Source organism: Callospermophilus lateralis, chromosome 17, assembly GCF_048772815.1.
Source record: "Callospermophilus lateralis isolate mCalLat2 chromosome 17, mCalLat2.hap1, whole genome shotgun sequence".
In the NCBI taxonomy this organism is placed as follows: domain Eukaryota; kingdom Metazoa; phylum Chordata; class Mammalia; order Rodentia; family Sciuridae; genus Callospermophilus; species Callospermophilus lateralis.
In genome coordinates, this window is record NC_135321.1 from 29,952,013 (window position 1) to 29,979,692 (window position 27,680).

Sequence of the window (27,680 nt, forward strand, 5' to 3'; positions counted from 1 at the left end):
ATAAAATATAAAAAAGGGCTGGGGATGTGGCTCAGTATTTAAATGCCCCTGAGTTCAATCCCTGTACAAAAAAAAAGAAAAGAAAAAAACCCTAATTAAATTAACTGTTATCTGTAAGGATTATTGATTAATATCAAAACTACAAGTGAACAGTTTGTATGGCAATTCATTCATAAAGTGCAAAGTAGTACTGCACAGATTATGTGCTGGTCCCAAGAGAAAATACCATTCTACAATGGAGGAATTGAATTGTGATTACTTTAATCCAGGAGCCAGTGCTAGTATGACTAATGATGGATCAACTAAATATTATGTCTTCTTATACTACAGTACTATTTATGTAAAGTTACCCACTATCAACCAGAAATGTTTAATTTTAATCCATCAAGCCTGTGATATAATTTCCAGGATAGGGGACATTCATGAAATAAAAGAAACATATGGACTAAATGACAAATAACTAAATCACACAAGCCAGACAAATGCAGAATATATTCTATATGACAACCAACCTGTTCTTGTAAACAAGTCACTATCATTTAAAAAAAAAAAAAAGTGTGTGTGTAAGGTTCTATGTTAGAATAAAAGAGACTAGGGACAAAGGCATGCTGGTAATGTTTCCCAACCGGTTTGGAGTGGTGGGGAGGACCTGATTTGCAGTCCTTGCTCATTCTCGTGTTGTAAATACTCCCAGGGAATGAGGGGGGCAGTTTCAAGCTACCTATGTGACATCAACTATATCAACTGTCTTGTATAATCCCTAAAAACTTAACAGTCAGGCCTTGTCCATGGTACAAGGCAGCTGTATCACATCAGTGCTTAGGTGACAGAACAACCTGGCTCAGAATGGTCTTGGACTAATACTGGAGACACTCATTGTCCGTCATTTGAATGTCATTGAAAGAATATTTGATGAGCATACCATTTAATAAAATGGAAAGGTAGACATCATCACTGGAAAAAGCGTTACAAAACCTTATACTCAGTATGGACTCATTTTGGTGTAAAATGTGGTAGATATACCCAAGTGGATACACAGCAAGGCACTAACAGAGGTGACTTCTAGATGATTAGAATGTGCTTGTTTGGGTTTGTTATTTTTCTAAGATTCCACAATTCTCCTCCCACTGGTCTTGTAACGTTTGGTTTTAACTTTATAGGAATGTTTTTTTAAAAGAAATGACAATGAAATAAATCAGACATTTTGGAGCAGCGAGGTACAATGATAGAAGGTATTTGAGGGATGAATCAAAGTGTCTGCCTCATCCTTAGAGGAAATGATTTTGACATTGGAGACCTTTTGGGATCCTTAAAATAATTTTCTGAACTTGTAAAAGTTTTCAAATAAAAGATAAACATATAGGTTGTGAGTTTTTCCTATTCCCCAGAGTTTTCTGTGGGCATAAGCAACCCTGTTCATTGTGAGCTTTCTCTTGCCCACGTCTGACAGCACCTTTTTATCTGTTTATTCACTCCGCCACTCATTCCTTCATTTCATAAACTATTCTTGCTCTTCTGTTCCTTGTCAGGCTGGGTATGGGAATATAGATGCGCACTCCTAGCTCTCCGCAGCTCATGTAGGATTCCACACTTTCCTGTGACTCTTCCCCATGAGGGTCACTACTCACACTCTTTTGAGTTTTTGTTGCAAAGTTCACCACAAAAATACTTGCATACTAGGAATTCATAAAATAATTACTGACGACAAGATAACAAGACTCTAGTTTTGAAACAACTTTCTGAGACATATAATACATACCAACCAGTACAAAACACTGGCTGGTTATCTTTAAGTGTTTTTAATTATGTACTTTCCTAAGTAAAAAGAAAAAAAAATCATCATCTCTCATTTCTTTATATGAATTATTTATATGTACCACCACATTAATATGTAACAATGAATTCCACTGCTATGAATAATTATAATGTACCAATAACCATTTTTAAAAATAAAATAAAAATTTGAGTCCTTGACCTTCAATAAATTAAAAACTATGTAAAAACTAAAAAATAAATAAAATTGAAAAAATAATACATCTAAATTTTTCTCATGCTTAGGTAATAAATTATTTTATTTCCTAGAAAATACTAAACTACCTTTCTTTAGGTCCCTTTTTTTTCTCCTTGCCCTTCTTCTAAAATCCACATGAACAAGGATAAAATTCTTCCAAGTGGAAAAGAAGGAATCACCACCATACTGGGTTAAAAGCCTCCTGTCTTCCAGTCCTCCTGCCCCTCCCCCTACATCTGGGGGAAGTGTCATTTGATGGAAGCCAAGCTCATGTATTTCCCACTCATGCAGACACAAAAATGTCCCATATCTCTTCAATCTGGAATGTAATCCATGTAAATATGGCTTTCTTAACCACTGCATAAAAAAATACTAGCTATGATACAGCTTCCAAATAACTCCAGATGTGCTCTCTTCATATTGCCAGAGAAAAAAAATAACTTTGAACTAGTGTCATTTCAGCAGAGAGCTAACTCAGTGATTTTCATCTGGATGAAATAAGGAAGAACTATCAGGACTTGTCTATTACCCATGCAGGTGAGATAGGAATAGAAACATCCGCTCTGTCAAATTGAACAGCCTCATGCTTTAGCACTCTTAGACTTGGTTTAACATCAAGATGTCTCAGGCTTTAAATGAAATGTCAAATATAATTTGGCTCTGGATTCCCAAGATATATGGTTGCCCTTGGAGAAAACTTGATAACTCAGCTCTCTTGTGTCAAATGCGTATCTACCTGATAGGGCACTTTATAAAGTTGATCCCCCCTTGCTCTTCCTCTACCACATAAAAACTCTCAGCTAGCCTGATGAGCAGGTCCCCAACTCTGCCCTAATGAGCATGAGACTCCATAAAGAAAACTTTTATGTCCAGGAAGCTCAGGCTACCGTTCAGAGATGGCTTTGGGAACCTAATCTGCATAGAATCTGACAAGCCAGTATTAGAAAGCAGATATTTAGAAGTATTTGGACACAGTTAGCCACGTGCATGAAAAACAACACACATTATTTCCTTCCTGTCAATGTTCTTTTTCTTACATGTTCCTCATTATCACTGCCTCTAGCTTGGCATTAATTTTCTTCATTTGTGGGAGAGTCAGGCTCAGTCCCAAAAATCCAACTGAATTTTAAAAAGCAAAGACAAAGAAAAAAAAAATACATAGCAGCCTGCTTCTTTCAAGCAAAAAAAAAAAAAAAAAAACTCACAGCCTAAACTTGGAAGGACTGAAAGGGTGGTGTTTGCAAATCCGTGGTAGGATGGTGGAGACAGAGCAGTGAGCATGACCAAAAGATACACAATCTGGTCCAAAGTGATTTCTGAAAACTAACATAGTATGTAAAGAAATCTGATAGCCTTAGCCTTGAGTGTACTTCAACATTTTGGTAGAGTCTGATCTGTAGCAAAGGGCCTTTCTCCCATTGACACATTTTAATACCAGAAATCCCAAACTACAGCTGGTATGCTGAATTCAAATAAGGCCATGAAATGTATCTCTGCAGGTCCATAAGCCATCCTGTTGTGAAAACACCAATGTTTCCTTACTGAGCACTTAATATGAGCCTAGCAGTTTAGATTCATCATCTCCAATGCTCAGAACACCAAAGGAAGTTGTTAGGGGTTGAATTGTGCCCTCACTCCCTAAAGATATTTTGATGTCTTAACCCCTAGTATCTCAGAATGTGACCTTATCAAAAAATACAGAGGTTCCAAGTTATAGAGGTCATCAAGTCAAAATGAAGTCATTAGGGTGGGTTCTAATTCAATGACTGACTTTCTTATAAAAAGGGTAAATTTGGACCTAGACAAACACCACAGGGAGAATCCCTGGTGGACAGAGGATTAGAACAATGCATCTACAAGCCAAGGAATGCCTGAGGCTATCAGAAACTTAGAGACAGGCTTGTTTCAGATTCCTCCCTAGTGCCTTGAAAGAGAACACTACCCTTCCAGTACTTAATTTTAGATGTTTATCTTCTGGCACTGTGAGATGCTGAAATTCTTTTGTTCTAAGCTACTGACTTTATACTACTTTGTTATTGAAGCACTAGGAAACTAACACAGAAGAAGGTATTACCATTCCTATGTTACAGATATGGAAACTGAGGTAGAGCTCAAATTCAGCTATGACTTCAGAGTTCATAGGCATGCAACTGTAGCAATGTTTCCAAACTAGCTTCCATGGGCTCTGGAGTTCCATGAACCTGTGCCTGAAGTTTCCAAGCATTCAATCAAATTTTTAAAAATTTTCCATTTGCATGTGAATGATACTTGAAATGATGCATTTACATGAATTTAATGGCCATCTAATAATCTACCACTAGACCACAATTTCCGCATCCAAGCTAATGTTTGTGTTGGCAATAGAACTGGCACCAATTAGTACAACTTTAATTGTCCCTAAATAATGAAAAAAGAGTGTAGTATGTTTTTTATATAAATAATGACTTTGGCACAATATGAAATCCAAATAGCATCACAGCTGGTTGTATAAAAAGAGGTCACAGTAACTAAAAGAGAAAAGACCAGGGGAGGATTGAATCACCATCACACAGCTTATAACTATAGACCCATGCTGACCTCAAAAGAGCCATGCATAAAAATCAAAGCCACAGTGATGTCAGTAATGATGATTTTCCTTCAAAAACCATTATCAACATGAGTAATATTACTAAAATAGTTTTTAGGTTACATATTTATATTTAATTAATAACTATTGAGTTAGCTACTGAATTAAGATCTAGAAGGATTAAAAAGTTATATCTCCTCTTAGCTCTATATATGGGGTAAGAAAATTGATTGAGATGTTAGTTGCATTTTTTTGTGGGCTATATTATCCACCACTTCCATTGCAATAGGTAGTTGGTTACCTGGCTTTCTTCCATTGCAGCAGGTAGTCAGTTACATGGATTTTCTCCCAACACAAGCATTTGCAGGGCCACAACCAAAACTACTTGTGGAACATGTCACACAGGACCTTTTGTGATTGTTTCACTATTGAGATATGCAGAAGGGCTGGGGAGGAGGCAAAGACCCTGGTTAGGGAGAAAGGAAGAAGTAGAGAAAGTGATGGATTCACCAAATCTTGAAGAAGATGAAGCTCTGCGGGTCTGTCATGTGATACAAATTCAAGTCCTGCTACCCCTTCAGACAAGGTTTGAAAATATGGGGTAAATGCCTGTTTAGTACACCTTGGGGAGCTGGGTCCCAGAGATCTAGAGGGAGAACAGAGTGAACTTTCATTTGCTAGGAGACTTGGACAAGGCCATTGATAAATGGTGAAGCCAGTGGCTTACGTGCTTTATTAATACCTAATACCCGCTCCCAAGACCTTTGCACAACCTTGAGTAGATGTGTTAGCTGAGATACAGTGAACCCTAATGAGGATGAGATTAAATATCCTTTCAGCATGACAGTAAGACAAAGGCTCAAAGTCTTGTTTAGTTTCAATAGATTATACTCAAATAATCCGTAGATTATATAACTAATATTATCATTTTAAAAAATCTACGTCAATACTTTGTATCTGAAATGATTTTTTCTTTGAAAAGAAGCTTGAACTTTACTTGGTTTCAAATGCTTGTCATTACAAGGAGTTGCTTCCTTTAGGTAGCAACTAACAGCTTAGCATGGGGTTAATCTACCTGCCAGCTAGATGTCACCTTGAAATTGGAGAAGCAGAGCCCTGAGGGATGGGGCAAGAGGATGTATAGACTCAAATAACTCCATATAATGAGAAGAAAAGTCCCGGGTAGTTCGTGATTAATTGTCAAATGAGTTGCACAAACAGTAATTGCTTGACAATTAGAACATCCTGCATTTTTCTAAGGTTGGAGTTTTAAAGAATATTTTCATGTATCTTTATTCAGACTTACCAAAAATGGACTATGGTCACATGACCCTGTCCCACCACCAAATAAATACATTGCCACTAGGTTTTGTCACCCTTCTAGAAAGAAACATAGAAGGGGATGAGGTTAGGGTATGCAATACAACTGAGTACACTAAAGAAGATTTAAAGGGTAAAATTTTGAAAGAAAATGGGATGACCCAGGAACCTAGACAAATTTCACCCCACTATAGCCTGAGTCTCACACAGCCAGTTCATCACCAGGCTTCTAGAAGTGACGGGACTCTATTACAGCTCTCCCTGCTTCCCTTCCTAGGCCCTTCTTCTAACTAGAGATTGACATCATCTTATTCTCGTGGCTGCCCTTCCCTGCTCAGGCTGCAGCGGCCTCTGCTGTCTTGACCTCCTTCTCCTTTACCCCAGGCCTCACTGGCTCCTGAGCTGCATCTTTGGTTCACACAGCCTTTGTTTTCAAGCCTCATGTTCTCTTCCTTGGGAACCTCCTTTTGTCCTCTAGCACTCATCCCTCCACCTGCCAGAGACCTTCCTCCTTTTCCTCCCATTAAACTTGCTCAATGCGTGGCTCCACTTAGTCATGATCAGCGTGGTCCATGATTGTACTTAAATTCTTATTCTAGAATATGGGCTAAAACTGAGGACAATAAAGTACTCATAGGTTCTGAAGAGACACTGAAAGCCACTATGCCCTTCAGGTGCTGTGAAAACATACTAGAAATGAAAAAGGAGGCTCAGAGAGGAAACAGGAAGCATTCAGCTTTTCTCAGGGGGCTGTGAGAAGGCCTTGAAGAAGATCCTTTAGAGATTCTGGGGATGGCTGCAAGAAGGGGAGGCTGGAAGTCCACTCCCCGGTGGGATATTTGCTGTACCCCTGAATTACAGCCTCACAGAGCAGGGGATTTAAACGAAGCACAGAACCATAAGTGCCATCTTGGGAGAAATGGAGTTTGGGAGCATGCATGGAAAGCAAGGATGGGATGTGCTTCCCACCTAGAGGATTCTAGGGGACAGGGCTGTCCAGGGCAGCCCAAGAGGTCAGGGAGGGGATAGCAGGCAGCAGGAAGGCAGTGTTGGGTTTGAGAAGTACATGGGAATTCTCTGTGCCGCAGGTAGAGGATGACTGAGGTCAGGGTAACCTCATGGGATTCTGCCCAAGACCGCTGGAAGACTTGCATTGACCTCAGAGGAGCAGGGACTGAAAAAAGGTTGAAGGAGGCATTCAGAAAATGTGGCATCTGCCCCAGGAAACTTCATTTCAGAAATCCCCACGTTGGTGAGCAGGAAGACCTGTGAAAACTTACTAATGTGCCTCCTCTGACACCCGGACTTGATAAGGCCAGGAACATGGATGCCTGCCTCAAACCATTAGCCATACAAGCCCTTGCCTTCCTTACCCTTCCAGTGTCTAATCCCAGACCACAGTCCTCAGTTCTTCCCCTCCTTCCACACCCAGATCTTGGAGAAACATGGAGCAAGGGAGGGCAATGTAAAGAATGAAAAGAAACCACACTGGTCGCCACACTAATCTCCCCAGGATGAGGTAAGCCTTCCCTGAAGGAAGAAAGGAAGCTACAACTTAATTGTGAGTTCAAACTTGAAAAAAAAGACACAGTTGCACTTTTTAATACATGGAAAGGATTCTGTATTGTCACAAAAGGGTAAAAAAGGATTAGACAGCTCTGGAATCTTCCCAAGATATCATCAAGGGGCCAGGTAGAGAAATGAGATGAGATAAAGTATGCTGAAGGAAATGTAAGAAAAAAATAAAGCTATTTTCTGTTTATACTCTACAAATTCTCAGCCCAAGTAATCTATATGTTTTTCTATATCTGTATGTATGTGTATGTGTAAATATACGAACATATCATTTAGTCTGTAGCTTTTTAAGGAAAGAGTCATATTGGTTCATTTTAATGTCCTCAGCCCTAGTGTTTGCTTGCAGTGAGAAGATGAAGTGCTGCCTAGGGACACAGAAATGCCTGCTGCCTGGAGCATCCACAAGTGTCAGACTGTCAGGCACAGCAATCCTAGGCCCACACTGCTCTTTCTCTCCACGATCATGGCTTCTGATCAACACTGAACCCAGGTAGAATTCTAAGCGGGCCCAGAGTCATCACACAGATTTCTTTCTGTTAGTCAGCTTTGCGTCTTTGTGACAAAATGCCCAAGATAATCAATTTTAAAGGAAGAAAGATTTATTTTGGTTCATGGTTTCAGAGGTTTCTGTTGTTTCAGCCCATGGTCATGTGACCCCATTGTTTTGGGCCGGTGATAAGGCAGAACATCATGGCAGGGAGCATGAGGTGAAGCAAAGCTGACTTCCTGGCAATCAGGAAACAGAGACAGAGAGACAAAGAAAGATTGAGGTCCCAACGTTCCCAATAAAGGCACAACCTAATGACCTCACTGGGCCCTACTGGGACCAAACCATCCCTAACTAGCACCACAGGCTGACTTCCTTGCCTTTAGCATACATTCTTTGGAATATATTTAAAATTCAAATTGTTAAACCTTTCTTCCTCCTAATTCTATTTGTCTTCCAAAGGCTTACAGAGAGGGGTGAGAAAGTTTATGGCCCGGAATATGCCCTCATGTTTTACTCACCCCATTATCTGAGGGTTTCTACTTACCAACTATGCCCAAATGACAACTGCATTGAATATGAAAATGAAATCTCCAAAGTCATATTTTATAAAAATGACTTCTTTACACACCCAGGCCTGTGTGAGATTCCAGCAGTAAAAGAAATTCCTGAAGAAAAACTTGACCTTGAAAGAGAAGAAGAGGATGCATTTTGGAGAATTTTTCTGGGTAAACTGCTTGAAGGGCTCATTCTTATTATCTATTACTATGTAACAATGTACCCCAGATGCAGTAGCTTAAAATGACTATTTTATTTTACTTTACTCACACATTTGTGAGTCAGGAATTTAGGGAAGACTGAAATGGGCAGTTGAACTCTTGACCATGAAATATCAGCAGGGCTGACTGAGGGTCCTAGAGCAGCTGACGTAGGACTCACATCCCATATGGGTAGATTTAATTATTTTTCTGAAGTCTGGGCTAAAATACCTGGCAATTGATTCTAGCGGATGGCTGGGAGCCCAGCTGTGACTGTCAGCTGGAGAGCTGACACCCTGTCTCTCCATGTGGTTTGGACTTCTCACAGCAGGTGGCCAAGTGCCAGAGGAAGCGTCCCAAGAGCAAGTGTACCAAAAGGACCAGACAGACGCGGTAAGGCTCCTAATGCTAATCTCAGAGAAGCCAGAACATCATTTCTGCCAAATTCTATTGGTCAAGCAAGTCACTTAGGGAGATGGACTTTTCTTCCATCTCTCAAAAATAAGAACAGCAAAGACTCTCTTGCCTTTAATGCTACCACTGAGATTCCATGTGCATGAGCATTCACTGCTTGCTGCTCCTGACTTTACTCCATCTTTACGTAAGTATGGTGTAGAATGGGCATGACAGTGAGATAATGCTAGGAATTCCTTATGCCCAGAGTCAACCAATCATTATCACTCAAACATTTCATTTAACCTCTTCCTCTGTGCTGAACAAGGTAGAGTTTTCCTAGGTTTCAACTAAGTTAGAGATCACAAAACACCAAATCATGCAAGCCAAAGCTAGTCCACATGTTCAGTGTGAAGATGGCTTTTATATACACATGTGTGTGTACACGTGTGTGTGGGTGTGTATGTATGTGTGTATATCATATACACATATGTATGTATATGTGCATGTGTGTATAAATATACATATGCACACACATATAAATATGTTAAATATAGATTTGTTTAATTGACACATTAAAAAATGGGGCAATGCCATATATAATTCAGAAGATGTGGCAAAAAATCAGAGGATCCAACATGAATCCTCAGCACAGCAAGAATTGCCTGGTATTGATAGTCTCATGCCTTCTTTGAATGGGGCAGTCATCACTTATACATTATACACTTATAAACTTATTCAGTTATATCACTTATACAGTTAGCCCACATCACTGATACATGTCTCAGGCCAGGGCCAGATAGGCATCAGTTTGCTTCTCTACCACACAGTGCAGTGTTTTAGAGTGCACAGATGTGGCTTTAATGGTATGCGTTCAAATCCTGGGTTCTACCATTTACAAGCAATGTGATCTTAGGAAAGTGATGCAAGTTCCTGACATCTAAGTTGCACTGTCTGTTGAAACAGAACAAGAAATAATGTACTATCTCACAAGGTTTTGTGAGTATTAAATGAATTCATATGTATTATAAATATTAATATATCAAAAAAATAAGTATATTAGAAGAGTGCTTAGCAAATGCTATAATTTTCACAGTATTATAACCACAGTAGGAAAGGATAAATATAAAATTACTTTGAAAATGTGTAGGCACTATACACAAAACTAGATTTTTATTATATGTGGTTCAGATTTCTGATGGGTGATTTCTTTTTTTTTTTTTTTTACTCTTTTAAAAAGTTCATATTTTTATTGGAACTATGTTGAGTCTACAAGTATACTTACAAAGTATTAGAAATTTTTATAATACAAAGCACATGAGCCTGGTATATTTCCCCATTTATTAAAAAAACATTGAAAATGTTATCATGGTAGAAGTCTACCTCAATTTGACTCAATATTTTTTCTCTGCCTTTAGTACTTTTTATTAGCTAGTCTATTTCTGCTAGTATAAAAATCACAGTATATGATTTCATGCTGTAATATCTTTCACACCAAAACAAAACCAAAAACCCTCCTCAGCTCACACTACCTTTGCTCCCTTCCATGGCAAAACTTCACAAGTCTTAATTATACCTAATTTCTGCTTCTTCATTTCCTATTCTTCCATTCTTCAACCTACTCTAATCTGTTTCTTTGTTCCTAACACTCTGCTGAAAGCTATTCAGAACATAAGTCCGGCTTTTGTTCACTAACTAATCTCTGACATAGTCAAATCCAGGATACTTCCCTGACATACCCTCCTCAGTCTTTCAACAGAATTTCCTATGGAGATCTGATGGGTGATTTCTCCAGTCTTCCTTTGAATACTTCAGGGTGAGAAAATTTACTTCTATTTGTGATAATCATATAATTCATTCCATGGTTATTAGTTCTAATTTCAGAAATTTTTCCCTTAAATTAAGGCTACACCAAAGTCGCAATATCCTACCTCAGTATAACTGAAGTTCTTCATTTCTGAGAACTTCCATAGGATATATTTTCTGTACTTTTTCTTTAGTATCTATATAGGCCCTTGTCTTCTCAGCTATCTTTTCTTTAAACACCAAGGGTCAAACCCTTTCCAGGAGGCCAAGGGTCCCAGAATGAGGAACACCAGCTCCCACTTCACAGGCTGATAGATGGCGTATGTGTGCACCAGGTGCTACAGGCAGTAACCACCCTGCATCTCCCTGTACAAAACACATAACACCATCTGTTATTTTTCTCAAGAGTTATCATTTACTAGGTACTTCTACTGATTTTATTATGGATTGGTCCTCAGAAAGACTCTGTGAATTAAACTTTACCCTTTAGAGATCAGTTTTTAGAATCTTAGAGATGAGGAAAATGAGGCACGCACACTGTTTTCTCCATGCTACTCCTCTGACCCATCTCCAGGGCCTGGCATGGATGGGGCTGGGCTCCAGGACACACACAAAGGCGTCAATCAATAAAATACATCTGAACCAAAGGGGCGGAAGCAGTTCCTGTCAACACTGTTCCCAATGCTGAGCACCTAGTTCAATTCAAAGACAAAGTTGCCTGAAGTGGGACAGAGTCATAACCAGGTGAAGTCCAAATAATTGCCAACCAGTATGGCATGGACACAAGACAGTGAGGAGGACATGACAGGTAAAAAATGAAAAATTCAGTACTTTCTACTTTACATGGTTACTTTATAATATTCAAATCCAAGCCTGGTTCTTTTGCATCTATTTGTCTATTACACAGTAGGAGAACATACTATGACTCTGAAGGAATGGAGCCTGTCACAGAAGTCAGGAGACACACACAAGATGTCTCAGAAAGTTTATCTGCAGGGCTGGGAGGTGAAGTTCAGTGTAGAGTACTTTTGCTTAGCATGCCAGGGCCCTGGGTTAGATACCCAGCTCTACACACACAAAAAAAAAAAAAAAAAAAAAAAATTAATATATTATTTGTCTGTACAAAGCCCTGGGTTTGATTCTCAACTCTGAAAAAAAAGATATATCTTAGACCATTTTGTTGCTATAACAGAATATCTGATGCGGGATAATGTATATAGAAAGTTGATTATTTGGCTCAAAATTCTGGTGGTTGGAGAATCCATAAAGCATGGTGCTGGCATCTTGAGATGGTCCCTGGGCTGTAAAAAAAAAAATAGCAAACAGCCTCAGCTGCGGGAACACGTGAAGGAGAATTCACACGGTAAGAGAGGAAGCAAGAGACTGGGAGGGACAAAGTTTGCTCTTGCATAAAAACTCACTTCTGCAAGAACTAATCCAAACCCCTTCTCAAGCCCAGCATCAATCCTTTCATGATGTGGTGACCCCGTGACCTACTTTCCCTCTGTAAAGTCTCCACTACTTCCTCACCATCACTTTGGGGAACTAGTCTCAATGTGAGTTCTGATAAAAACAAATCACATTCAAACCATATCATCACCCTTAGGTAGAAATTTAAATTTCAGAAGGTCTGTCTCTGGTATGTCCCCCTTACAATTTTGAAGTGCTTTCTTTGAAAACGTCCTCATCCTCACTATAAATCTTAGCTATAAATACAAGCTTACTTACTTTAGTTTTTTGTTGTTTTATTTTGGGGGTTGGTTGGTTGGTTGGTTGGTTGGCTTTGTACTGGGGATTGAATGAAAGGTTGCTTTACCAATGAGCTAAGGTCACAGCCCTTTTTATTTTTTATTTGGAGGCAAGGTCTCACTAAGTTGCTTAGGACCTTGCTAAGTTGTTAAGGCTATCCTTGAACTTGCAATCCTCCTGCCTTAGCCTCCTGAGTGGCCAGGATTACAGGCATGCACCACCATAACCATCTCTGCTTATCTTAGTAATATCCCTCACGTGATAAGTATGATCTCTACTTAGAGTGCCAGGTACATACAAACAAAAGAACAAAAGAAAATTTTATTGAGTAAGTTTATGAAAGAAAGGATGCTTCAGAGAGATCATAAATATGAAAGCATTTTATAATTTATATTCTCTTTTATACACATAAGAACTATATCAAAGTCACACTTATCCATAACTAAGGCCAACTATATAGGGAACTATCAAGGGAAGACTTGGAGTCTTCCCTTGGGCTTCTTAAAATTCCCCATTTCCAAAGTAACAATCTATTATCTCTGAATTTATTATGTTCTTGTGCCACATACATACTTTAGTATAAGCCAGGAGTTGTGTTGTAAAAGGAAAAATCAAAATTATCTAATGAATTATCAAAGATGTTGTCCAAGTCACCCTTAGTGTAAAGAGGAAAGGGCTTCCCTTGACCCCTTGACCATGCCTGGTAACTTCATAGAGGATAGTCTGTTTGGTATCTGTACTTTTACAAATTTTCTGAAAGTGCAATTGATATTGGAGACCAAAACTTCCTTAAAAAACAATTTGCTATCTTTTTTGTGCTAGCTTACACCCTGAAAGCCTCAAATCTTTGGAAACTAGCAATATGGCCACTGAAATTTGTCCCAGTTTGCCCCAGGTTGTCCAAACATTACTCATCGTAACTGGGATTATTAATGTAGGAGTTTCCTCAGTAAGACTGCTAGTTAAGTCACCAATTATATTTACCCTCTTATGAACCTGAACATTAAAAAATGGTCAAACAATATGAAGGTAGTCATGAAATCTTGAGTCCTCTGCAGTGTAAATCAGGAAAATAATGAAGTATAGAATAGTTTAGCTTCAGGAGGTTGTAGTACTAGGGGGCACTGTGGCTAGGATGAGGAACTTTTCAGAGAGGACTTCAAATTTGGGAGGTGTGGATACCAGAGACAGTCCTTTTGAAATTTTCACTTCCATCTAAAAATAGCCCCAAGTTCAGAAAATCCTGAGGGTTCCTTCTGCTTTCCTTTTATGCAGACTTCTTTCAGAATTATAAATCAGAAAGAAATCCAAAGCCTTGAATCTTAGTGGTTCTTGAACTTTCTAGGTGTGTAAGCACCATGCAGTCTCTCCATTCCTCTGAAACCCAGCAGCTGTAGCTATAGAATAAGGAAGGTGATTAAGATGGCCTCCCAGGACCCTCTTAGCTCTAAGGTTCTTTGAATAATTGTGTTCCCCTGTTGTGTCCATGAGTTTTATTATTGACAAACTTGGTGACAACAAATTTCCTTGTTGGTGGAGGAAAGAAGAGCAGGGCAGGTAGAAATCATTAGGTTCAGGAAGACCTCCCAGTGTTTGGGGCTTGGGCAGGGGCTGTCATTGCTTATTTTAGGGTTAATGAATAGTTCTCGGTGACTATATACATACCTTTGCGGTCAAGGTTGTACCTAGCAGATTGATACCACTTAAGGGAACAGGGAAAAAGACAATTTTCCCTTAATCAAGAAGGAATGATATAAGAAGACAGCATCAGAGAAATTTAAAGATTCCAAGAGCTCTTGAAGATGCAGAGTGTTCTAAAGTGCCAAATAATCCATTTATTTCTTCACTTATTCTTCTAATAGATATTTGATCTGTGTACAAATAATTAAAATGCAAAAACACACCTTTCTATTCAAATTATGTTTTAGGACTTTAACAGCAGTTTTATTTCACAGTTTCACTGAATTGTCTTAACAGCCCTATAGAATACACATGGCAGTGTTAATTTCTGGGTAAAAGAAGAGGAGAGCAAACCTCCGAGAGAATAAGTGAATTTTAAAATATTACAGGGCCGATTCATTGGAAAGTCAGGATAAAAATCCAGGTTTTCTTATGGATGTTTCTTGTGTTCCTATTTCTCGTGTTCCTCCTATTAAATCATAGGCACAACCATCTGCTCCTACAAATTACTGCTTTCTCCCCATCAAGTGGGTGGCCTTGGTCCCTATCATATTCATGTCAGCTTTCCTTGATTTGTAAAATGGAGAACTGAAGATGAAAATTCCCCAGGAGTTTAGGCTTTGCCCAATAGGAAGCAGGACTGGGTTTTCTTTCCAAGAGGTGGCCCACTGGGATCCCTGGACCACAGATGAAGAGGCTGAAGTCAGACTCCTGGCATTGACACTAGCTTTCTGTCAATTTCTTCAGATCTCCTGATTGATATCGGTCAAACAGGTGGTAACACCTGCCTAATTCAATGTAGAGATTTGTTACTAATATCAAATCAGGAGCCCTTGAAAACAAGAAGTGGACCCATACATGCGTGGTGTGGTTATTACTAAATGTGCGGCTGAGAGAATAGTTAATAGTCAATTCTGGCTTGACTTCAGTCTTGGGAATCAAGCAAGTCCAGAGGAAAGGAATTTGGATCCATTTCCTAAATAAAGAAGGAAAGTCCAGAAGCAGCTCAATGCTTAGAAAATAAGGAACAGTTGGTCTCACAGCTTGGCCAGGCAGGAGGGTTGGCACGGATCCTCTGATCATCCCGCTCTGCCTGATGAATCGAGTGGGACTCACCAGGGGTTGGACGTTAACCTCCTTCTGGCTAGAGAGATGCAGGGGAGGTTGTGACCACCTGTTCTCTCAGGATGTCGCTGTACCTCTCACACATTTTCCTGCACCGGGAGACGGTCCAAGCCAGGCCCTTGGCAGAATCAGAAAGTAAAAAACCTCTGTCTTCATCTTTCCTCATTTCTTCTGCAGTTTCCCCATTTTCTAACCCGGTTTCTCCAGTGATGCCCAGTAGCCCAACAGCTCACCCCACTGACTCTGGTGGCCTTCCAAGCCAGCCCATAAGACATCACCTCACACCCCAGCCATCTCTCTTCCTTACCCCCAAATTCACAGACATGGTGCTCCCTCTTTCTCACCCCACTCTCAGCACGCTCCCAGCTGGTGAGTACTTCACACTGAAGAGCTAACAAAGGACGATCTCGTGTAAGAGTAACCCTCTCAGGAATACTAGCATGTTGCCAATAGGCCCTCAAAGAACTTTCCTCGAGGAAAGAATGAATGTAAGCAAGGGCGTTCCAGGGTCGATATCTTGAGAGTAATGCTTAAGGAGTAACGGAATTTTGCTTTCCCTCCACTAAAGCTTCTCATGCCTTGATCCTGATGAAGTTCCCCTTTAAAAAGTAGCATTGTTAAAGCCACATGCAGTAGTCCCTGCCTATAATCTCAGTGACTTGGGAGGCTGAGGCAGGAGGATCACAAGTTTGAGGCTCCCCTGTGCAACTTACTCAGACTCAAAATTTTTAAATAAAAAGGTCTGAAGATGTACCTCAATGGTAAAGTGTCCTGTGTTCAACATTCATCATCAAAAAAAGAAAAGAAAAGAAAAAGAAAAAAGAATTTTTTAAAACAACCAAAAATCAAATCTGAATTGTGTGTGTGTGTGTGTGTGTGTGTCTGTGTGTGTGTGAGAGAGAGAGAGAGAGAAAGAGTAGTGTAGTAGTAGTAGTAGCAGTAGCTTTTATCAGTTCCCAATGGTGATTAAACAGAGGCTATCTTCTTGTGTTTTTTAATTTTAAAAATATAAGCAAAATGGGCCCTGGAGACATCAAATGAGAAGTACAATATTAATAAAACAAATGACTCTATTCTAATGTCCACAGGGAGCTCAAAATGACACATGTAACAACTCTGTGCATTTAGATTAATTACTCTTAATAAACTCCTCAATAGTCAGACACCATGCCTTCGTCTTGACCCTTAGTGATTTCAGTTACCCTTGCAAATATCCATCCTCTAGAGGACATCTAAGAGTTTGGAACCTGCCTCACCACTCCATACCTTGGCCCTTGACCTGTAGAGTGACCCATATTAGACAGGGTCCCAAAGCTGCATAGTGTAGTGGGTATGTATTTTATTGGAACACCCGACATTCCTTTCTCAGGAGAAGGGTCTCATCCCCACTCCCTGTGGTTTTAGTCGGCATCAGCTCAAGTTCTCCGGAAGAAGACACCAAGTCAGGAATAGAAAGCAAGAGATTTACTGGAGCAAATACCCGTAGAAGATGAAGAGGGAGAAAGAAGAAATAAGAGGGAGAAGCTTCACTGAGACCATAATGTGAGTTTGATACCTATGCAAGGAGAAATGGAAAGGAAGGATCTCGGACTCTAATGCTGTTATAAAAGGGTCTCAACCAGGCCAGTGGGGAGTCTCTAAACTCCTTATAGCTCCTGGGGGAGTCCCTCCTCAGGCAGCAATGGCTGGGTTTGGGAACACCCACTGTGCTGGTCATAGGCTGGAAACAGCCTAGTGCGAATGATACAATTCATCACTAGGTGTGGCGGTTGAAGACTGTCAATCAACTGTGCCCTTACAGCAGGTACTCTGAAAAGGAGATCTGAGTGGAACACTGTGCTGACCACCATATAGTGGGACTGTCAGTCAAATAACCCAACTCACAGACGGGGGAAAGCAAGGCTGAACAGCATTTATCTGGAAATGATGTACAGATATTAATAAAAAGCAGCTCTTTTTTTCCATTGAGTAATCTGAAATGGGCTAACTCAGGGCTGCTAATTTGCCTTAGCTCATATAGAAATCCAAATTGCATCACAGAACACATAATATCAAACCAAAGAATGAAATAAAGTTCAAAGTTGGTGAAAAAGGGAGACCTGCAGTGAGAAACCATTGTCTTTTTTCCCCTTATTGAGTTGAGTTGTATTTCTGCCACAACTGAAATAGTATTCTGCTTAATACCTAGTAATGCTATGACTATTGTCATTGAAAGACTGAGTTCATCTAGCCCTTACTGCACATTACAACAATGAGGAACGTTGTTTTCATGTCTAATTCTGGACCTCACTGTCTTTCAATTAAAATCCCTACTAGTGGAACTAACACAGCAATTTGTTTATTAAAAATCTATAGATTATTCTGAAGTTGTCCCAAGGTTTAGAACCAACTTCATTTTGCAGATGTGGAAACTTAGGTTCAAACACAAAAAATGGCTGGTCCCAAATAAACAGGCTCCTAGAGATAGAGCCAGGAACTAAACTCAAGTCTTCTAATCCAATACCTTTAAAAAACATTATAATGTGTCTTCTTATCTGAGTGTAAACCATTTTTTTCATTCTAGAATAAAAAACCCTTTGTTCTTTAAGCCACCTAAGTTGCTCAGTCACTCCTAGTTCTTCTGTTACTTATATAATTATCAGGGCAAGAAGAAGTTACCACGCTCTCAAACAGGATCAAGGTATGAAACAGTGCATCACTGCCCCAGCATGCATCACCACTCCAACTTGTCATAGACGAGAATCCATCCCCTACTTCCATCTTTCAGTAAGACACTAGAGAGAGCGTGGAGGATCCAGCCTGATCCACACCATCGAGTTGAATATCATCAACCAGGAATAAAGGTTGCTGGGTTTTACACACAATGGCCAATGAGAGCCTATAGCCCAATATAAAGATGCATCTCCTTTGCCACAGGAAACAGTGGTTTTTAGAACTCAATTGCTTTTGTACAATTAGCATGTAGAGGCTGCTCAACTTTGAGTCTTCTGAAAAGCCACCGTCTTTCTGGGTCTCTCTTTCTAAAGGCATTCCAGCATCATTAAACATGTTATCATTCAAAATATCAGTAGAAAAAAAAGAAGAATGCAGAATTATCAGTGTGATGTGATCACAGCTAAGTAAAATATTTAGGAAAATATATAAGTTAATGATTCCCATGTCATGGAGTTTGAAAGCTATGACAATAGGACAGAAGCCAAATGGAAGAAGCTATGACCAGAAATCTAGGCACACAGATGAATGAGATGATGACCAATGGTTCAAAGACAGGGTCAGTTATTCCTTGATGAAGAAGAGCAGGGATAGTGGGTAGACACAAGAAAGACTATGGATATAGGAAAGGATCAAACACCTACAAGGAGATTCATGTTTTAAGGGAAAATGTCATGTAAAAATTAAGGGAAAATAGATTGTCACCAATGAAATAATAATTGTACCAATAATTTAAAAAAATATATTTTTGAAGGATGAAGACAAAGAATAAGAACTCCTCATTATGTCCCTCATCAGTTTAATGACTTTAGAAAAGAAGTTTCATTTCTCTGGGCCACTGTATTATGACTAAGATAACAGGGTTAAAAAGATGGTTATTCAACAAATACTTATGAAATATTTGTTTGGGCCAGCACTGTGCTAGACCGAGGACATGTTGTGATAAGGAAAACAGGCATTTTCCTGTCCTTAAGAAGCCTTAGGTTTAGTGTAATGATTTTTTAAACATCTTGACATCACCCATTGTACAAAACACATATGAAACCAGTGTGTGTGTGTGTGTGTGTGTGAGAGAGAGAGAGAGAGAGAGAGAGAGAAACAGAATTTTCATGAAACAATATCTAATCTTATTGTTGCATTAGACTTGATTATTGTGGTTCTATTTTATTCTTTTTTTTATGCTGATGTTGAATCAATTTCATGCCTGACTAAAAAGTTATAAACAGAATTTTGGAATACATAATTCTAGGAGATTCTCTAACAGTTTTTGACCCTTTTAAATCTATGACTCCATTACGCTAGGATTTTTCTCCTCTCTCAAGCTTCTCTAAACAAGTGACCGTCTATTTATTCTTTCCCCCAACACTTCAATTTCACAAAATAAATCACTGCTCACAGCAGAAGTTTCATCCAAGAAAACATGTCGAGTGTGTATTTCCCATAGAACCCCTTTCTTCCCTTGTCATTTCTCCCCTGGTAGAGTTTGGGATTACTAAAAGCACATTGTATCAAAAGCACTCTTCCTGAAATTCAAGTTACTTTTGAGACAGAGCTGTGAACAGAAATGAAAAATAATTACACTTTCTGATAGAGAAGTCATGCTTTTCTGGTTTTATGAAGAACAAATTGGGCCAAAGATGTTGTTTGGTTGCTTGTTAGTTTCCTGGGAGAAGAAGGGAATTTCTAAAGGGTGAGGGGGGAGGAATTTTTCAAATATGTGTTATGAATGTGAAAACTCATGTCCAAGAGGCTGTACCCCTTCCCTTTCCTACATTAGCTAGTGTGGTGAATGGAAATGCCATAGAATCAGAGGCAGAAAATAAGAATTTGAGCCTGGCTTCTCTTACTTACAGGTTGATACAAATAATGATCAAAGATATATACTCTCCACCAAAGAATTTACAAAGCATGCAACAAAAATTCAAAAAAGATAATAAAGAAGCTGGGTATGGTGCACACGCCAGCAATCCCAGCTACTCAGAGACTAAGGCAGGAGAACTGAGAGTTCCAGGCCAGCTTGAACAACTTAGTAGTATCCTGTCAGAAAATAAAAATTAAAAAAGACTGTAGATGTAGCTCAATGGTAGAGGACCCCTGAGTTCAATCCCCAGTGCCACAAGAAAAAAAAAAGTAATAAATAAGCAGAGCAAAGGGATTTGTGAAAAATTATGTGAAAAAAATGAATCCTTAGCACCTGGAACTCAATAAGCATCAGGCTTCTCCTCGCAAACAGGAAGCAGCTGGCTTTGCCAACTCACAGAGAAGAGAGCAGTAGAGACTTAGGGAGAACTGGAGGCGCCATATTAAAGGCTTTGATCCCACATGGGTGATAGAGTTCTAGTTCAGCAGGGGGCTCTGGCAATTATTTCACTCTGTAACAGTGAAAACATCATTCAGTTTAAATCAAAAATATTAGTTTGAGACCCACGTCCTTGGCCTTCAATCTCTGATCTCGACCAAGTTCTCCTTGTATGACTCCACAGTCCTTTAATAAATTTTTTAAAAGGTTCATATTAGTTGCCCTCCTTTTATAATATTCTAGTTTTATCAGAAGAAATTATTCTTGGAAATACAAATGAACAATACTCATTCCACAACCGCGTACTAAGAGGCTGGGCTAGGATCTCAGGGTCCAACTGTGAATTTCCGGTCACTTCCCTTCAACTCTTAGCAATGAAGCTAAATGGAAGAAGAGAACCAAGTGAGGTTTCCCAACAGAGCAGATGTACATACAGGTTCATGAAAGATTAGAAAGTAGCTCACCATCCCCCAAATGCAGCAGAGAAGGGGAGGCATGGAGGGAAGAGAGATTTAATGGAAAAAGAAAATTCTCAAAGAAGAAATAGCCTGAACAGAGATCTATAGCCAGCTCATTCCCACATAGTTGCCCAGAATGGGGAGGCTGAATGTGCTAAACTATTAATTGCCCCCCTAGATAGACGAAGGCAGTGTAAAGTGGCACATTCCATATCATATCGACAGAAACATTCTAGGCTGCTGTTGGTGTGTCAAAGAGCAAAAAGTTAGCCAGGTAATACAGGAGATGTAAATCACACCTCAGAGCAAGGTACCAGTCTGTGGACACAAGGGCACAGAAAAGCATGAACATGCAGGGAGAAAACATGGCCAGACAGGGGGAGTACAAGCAGCCCAGCCAATCTGTTTTATGTCAGTGGCCAGAGAAAATAAAGATGGCTCATGCATGGCTTTCAATAGAGAGCTAATGAGCGTATTCTTTATCCTGCAGGAGGCGGGGCACACAAGAAAGTCTTCCAAAAAGACAAATGATACTGTTAGGAAGAATAATTCCGACAGCAGTGAGCTGGATAGAGAAGAAGTAAAAAGACTGGTTAGTTGGCTGCAGAAATCAACCAGGACTGAATGAAATCATGACAGCCCAGGCTCAACTAGCAGCAGGAGATACATGTTTCTCCACCATCAGATGTAGGTGGGCTCTTTCGTACTATCAGTTGATACTATTAAATAAAGATGGATTTCTTGTATTTCAAAATTCTGATATCAAGGGCTGGAGACGTGGCTCAGTGATAGAGGGTCTGACATGCAAGGTGTCCTGGGTTGCATTCCAAGCACAGAAAAAAATAAAATTCGACACCAAGCAATTGCTCTAGTTTCAATGTGTGAAGCCATCAAAATTCATGTTAAAACTTAATCATCATTGTAGTAGTAGTAAGAAAAGAGGGTTTGGGGAAGAGATTAAGTTGCTAAATGGATTAGTGTCTCATATACTCATATATATTATGTGTGTGTGTGTGTGTGTATATATAAATATATATATATATATATATATATATATATATATATATATATATATATATATATAAATAATATCTGTATTAAGTCAATTGATTTGCATCTCATGAAAGGAATCAGGGGTGGGGGGACTAGTTCAGCCCTTACTCTTCCATTCCTTCCACCATGCAAGGACTCAGTGTTCATCCCCTTCCAAGGATGCAGACACAAAGTGCCATCTTAGAAGGGGAGATCAGGCCCTTCACCAGACACTGAACCTCATGAGGTCTTGATCTTGGGCTTCCTAGCCTCTAAAACTGAAAAATAATTTTTTCAATTTTTTTTCAAATTATCTAGCCTCCAGTGTGATGTGATAGCAGCACAAATGGATAAACACAGCAGTATTCTACTGTTGATGCTTTAGTGTACATTAAAAAGATCATCATTAGCATCATTAAGCACTAGAAGATCATTAAGCTCAGCCCTAAATTGGACCAAAAAGAAAAAGGAAGCCCAGAAAAGAGAGAAGACAGTCCTAAGGCATGAAAAATTAGTTGAAGATAGAGAATAGCCCCATTCTTGGGACTCTAATACTCCTCTTAGCTCACCAAAATTTTATCTTGAAAAGTGTCAATCGTCCTCCAGAGAGACCAAGATACAGACTGGGGATGTGCTCTTGACAGTGATGGTAGAAGTTCTCGGCTCCTGGCTCTGCTAGTCTTTCACAGCGCCAGGCAAAAACTTCAGGTCCCTCAGGCACAGCCCTCTGGAGTCAAGCATTACTGAACCCTGCTGTGAAAGAGCTCCGGTCAGCATGCTGGAAATGCAGGTACAAATAAATCCCAGGCTTTTGACAGAACTTACTGAGATGGACAGCACTTTGCTGAAGTGGACAGCAAACCCAGGAGCCTGAAGCCACTGGAATCTGGAATTACCTTTGCTGTCATTTAGTCTGGATGAGATCCATGTGTCCATTTCATGTTCTCATTGTGGTTAAAGTATTGATTTGAAATCCAGTCTTCCTTATATGAGGTCCTTTAAAGTCTGCCTTGTATATTTCTCTTCCTGGTCCCTGGGCCTTTGCCCCAAATCTTGAGCTGCTAACTGGAGTCCCACTCAAACCAAACAGACAACCTGACATGTTCTGACTTTCAACATCCATACAATACTTATTAACACACCCCACATTTTAGCCTGGTCAGAATCTCTTGAATTATGCTTGAATTAAATCTCAGTTTAACATACATTCACATCATTTTCTTTACAGATCACTTTCCTAGGGGTCATCTTGGTCAATTCCCCTAGTCCTAATGATGCCTGGTCCAAAGGGTTCCTCTTCACAACATCTCTGCTGCAGACCCAGATTGCATTAGAGCAGAATCACTATAGAGCTGACAAAAATAACAGGTATGGGAGTCCCAGGAACCCCCAAATGAAATGGGTCTCCCCAACATCCCCTAGATACTGGAAGCCTGTTCCAGGAAATAGGAGAAGAGACAGGGCAGGTCATATACAAACTTGTGAGGCCAGGAGACAAGCAGAGTCCAGATATTTACTTGTTGAAACCTGCTTCATTTTACTCAGAACTTATTTCATCTGGGTTCAATTGTCTCAATGTGTTTGATGTTAAGTGTTTGGTGGGTTATTTATATGCAAGTGTGAACCTGTTATGGGTATTCTTCACCTATAGTCACCAGTTTTATTTGTGTTTCAACCTATCACTGTGTTTCTCACAGCAAGATGAAAAGTGAAACAGAAATAAACCACCCAGAACCATCAAGGCGGGGCTTCTCCTTTCTCTAATGAGCCACCAGCAGCCAAACAAATGATGCTTTCTGATAATGCACACATATTGCTGTAGCCATGGAAACACACTTAGCAACAAAGAAACCTTGACCTTTCCCCATCTGTTTAGAATCTTTGCAATGACACATTAATTTCAACATATGAAAACAACAAAAAAAGAAGGGTGAAAATGTTACATTATATCTAATTCCCAGGCAGAGTCTAGCCCATGGTAGGTACAATTTCTAGATAGGGAAGGAATGGTACAATGGCTTAAGGTGGAATGAGGGTGACATTTCACCGGCATTAGGAAGATGACTCAAACTTTCTCTGCTGCTAACAGAGAGACTCCGGGAAAGGTTTCAAAATAGGGCCCAGAGATGGACACTAGCCAGCGTAAATGCTCCCAAGAGACCATAATGGAGATCTACAATAACTGATATTCTGTGTGAGCAAAAGCTTTCTTTCCATGCAGGCTATTGTTAGCAGCCTAAGGCTGAAGGCAATGGAGACAGATGCAGTCCAATCCTGTTCAATCCAATAAAGGTTTAAGGAGGCTGTCTCTCTTTTCACAGATAAGAATTGGGTATAAAGGAAGTGTGCCACAGAGGTTCTGCCTCCAAAATTGTACACTCTTTTTTTTTTAATATAGGGATATTAGCTCACTTAAATCAATTACCAAAACTCTGAAAGACATGATGAATGTTGCCAAAGTAATAAGGGACAGTCCTCACTTGTCACTTGACCTCAGTGCGAAGGAAACAGAGAGTTTTTCAAAAAGTTCATTTTATATGAGTAGAAATATGGATCAAAGGGAAGGAACTGGCCTGGCGAATGCTGATTTGAAAAAGAAATTTGAGAAACTGATATATGTCAGTGGGATAAAAGGACAAGATTGAAAACTGATTAATGTCTGACATAGCAATAAAACCATAGCCTTTGAGGTACCTGTTTTACCCAATAAAATCATTTGCAACATATCAACCACCCACAATTCCACATCCAACTTTACAGAGTCTGAGTCCAAATTTAATAATAAATAATAAACTAAACAAAATTACCTTCTCTTTGAGTGGATTTGTTATAAAACACTCTTGTATGACATCAAATGACACACAGGATCATTCTGCCTTGTTTCTAAGGTTTGGATAATTTTCCTAACAATGACAGAATATAGGTAGAGAACAACAGAGGAAACAAACATCATTAAAACTGAAGGAACAGTTGGTATGACAAGGTCATCCTTCAATTCTCCACTTAAGTGCATTATTAGGAAAATACAACACTCAGCTATGGATTGCTTAAGAGAAAAAAAAAAAGATTCAGTTTCAATCTGAACAATATAGGATTGAGCATTCAATATTTTACAGGATTAGAAATATGCTGAGAATCAATTTTTTTTCCATTTACTAAAAATCCTTGTAGGTTACAGACTAATAATGGAGTAGGAAATCAAAAGGAAATCACTTTTGAGATTTACTGACTCCATAGACAAAAATAAATCATGAGCTACATACAAAAAGGAATTTGATTTATTTGGTTCTGTTTCCCTGAGAGAAATATAAAGTGGTCAACACTGACTATTTTTCATTAAGAGCTAACTAATATATTCAATACAACCAATACATACTCAAAATATATATTACTCTTCAATTTCATGTTTGTGTACGTTGAAATGGAAGAAAGGGAGGAAGGTAGGACAAAGATAAGGAATGAGAAAAGAGTGGAAAGGAGGAATATGAATAAAATAGACAGGAATGAAAGAGGTCAAAATGAAGGGGTGGAGGAACAAGGAAAAGGGGGCATTGAGACAGGAGGAATCAGAAATCAGTTTATAACTATCTATAAGGAGGAACAAGGAGAGCAACATTTAGAAACAGAGATGCTAAAAGAGATGAGGTGACAATGAGATTCCACTACATGGGAAAACTTAGACCATTCACAAGACCAAATGCAGGTGAGGATATGTAGCATCAGATACTCTCATTCATCCCTGGTGGCATGGCACTTTGACAGAGTTTGGTTATTTCTCACAAAATCCCTCTTACCCTATGGCTTCATCAGTTTGGGTGTTAAAAAAAGAATGCCATAGATTAGTGTCTTGAATAGCAAACATTATTCTCACACTAATAGGAACTGGAAGTCCAAAATCATGGTGCCAGCATAATTGGGTTCTTGGTGAGAGCCCTCCTTCTAGTTCACAGACCATTGCCATCTTGCTATATCCTTAACAGAGAGAGAGAAAGATCATTTCTCATGCATCATTTCTTATAATGATCTCATTTGTGAGGGCACCACCTCATGACCTAATTATTTCTCAGAGATCTCACCTGTGAACACTAATGTACTGAGGACTAGTGCTTCAACCTAAGAGTTTGAGGGGGACACAAATTTTCAGTTCATAGTTTTATATGATCAAATAAATGTGCCCCTTAGGGTTGACCCAAAGGGGCCAAAAACATAGGTCCACCCCAAATCCTGCACAGAAATGTTTATAGCAACTTTATTCATAGATATCAAAACTTGCAAGTAACATAGTAGGTGAATGGAAAAATAAACAGGTACACCCAGATAATAAAATGTTATTCAGCACTAAAAAGAAATGAGCTATCAAGCCATGAAAAGACATGGAGGAATTTGAAATGCATATTACTAAGCAAAAGAAGTCAAGCTGCAAAGAATACAGACTGTATGATTCCAACCATGAGACCTTCTGGAAAAATCAAAACTATGAAGATTGTCAAAGATCAGCAAGTGCCAGGAGTTAGCAAGGAAGGTGGAACATGGAAGATTTTTAAGCTAGTGAAACTATCTTGTGTAATTATGTGATGGCGCATGTATGTACTGATTTGTCTTGAAGGATGCCAGATTCTGTCACCCCAAAATATTCCATTTTTGCATAAGAATTATTTTTAGCAACAGTCACTTGAAAAACAAAGGATAAAAAAGGTCACTGTGCTCCATCCCATCCCAGTAAAAAGAGAACATTCTTAACCCCAGAGACAGGTGGAAACTTAGATGTGAAGGGTGCCCTCCCTGATCAGAAAAAAAAAAAAAAAAAAAAAAGAAGAAGAAGAAGAATTCTGTCACTAGAGATGGAAATAAAAGCTGAGAAAAAAATCTGTACAGACATGGTTAAAATAACTTCTCTCCTCCTTTGGCCTCCCCTACCTTTTTTGTTATTTTTCCACAATTGCTACTTTTTGACCAACCTACTATATGAACACTTATGTTTTGCTACTTTAGTTTTTTATTTTTCTGTGCCAGATCCTGTGTACATGTAAAAATCTGTATACTTTTCTCCTATTAATCTATCTTTTGTCAATTTAATTCTCAGTCCCAGCCAGAGACACAAACAGGGTAGAGGCAAAGTTTTGCCGCCCTCTAGTCCAAAGCTATACAATGGACTTTACCAAGAGTGAAACCTAATGCAAACCAAGGACTTGGTGATAAGGGGGCATCAATGCAGGCCCATCAATTAATAAATGGACTGCTCTGTTGGGGGCTGTTGATTGCAGAGGAGGTTATATAATTGTGGGGACAAAGATGTATGCAGGAAATCCTCATACCTTGTGTTTAATTTATTTTGTCAACTTTAAACTGCTATGAAACCAGTCTAATAAAAAGAGCTTACAGAGTGAGAGGATATAGTCATCCCTCCTTATCTTCAGGATATGTTCCATGCCCCCAGGGGATTCTGAACTGCAGATAGTATCAAACCCTATGGGTGCTAATTTTTCCTAAACATAAATAATTATGATAAAGTTTTATTGATAAATTAGGCATAGTAAGATATTAACAGGAATAACTAATAATCACAGAGAGCAAGTATAACAATACATTGTAACAAAAGTTATATGAATGCGTTCTCTCTATTAAAAAAGTCAAAACAATCTTTTCTGACCACGGCAGGCTGGGTAACGGAAAACTCAGAAAGCAAAACTATGAATAACAGGGGGTTAG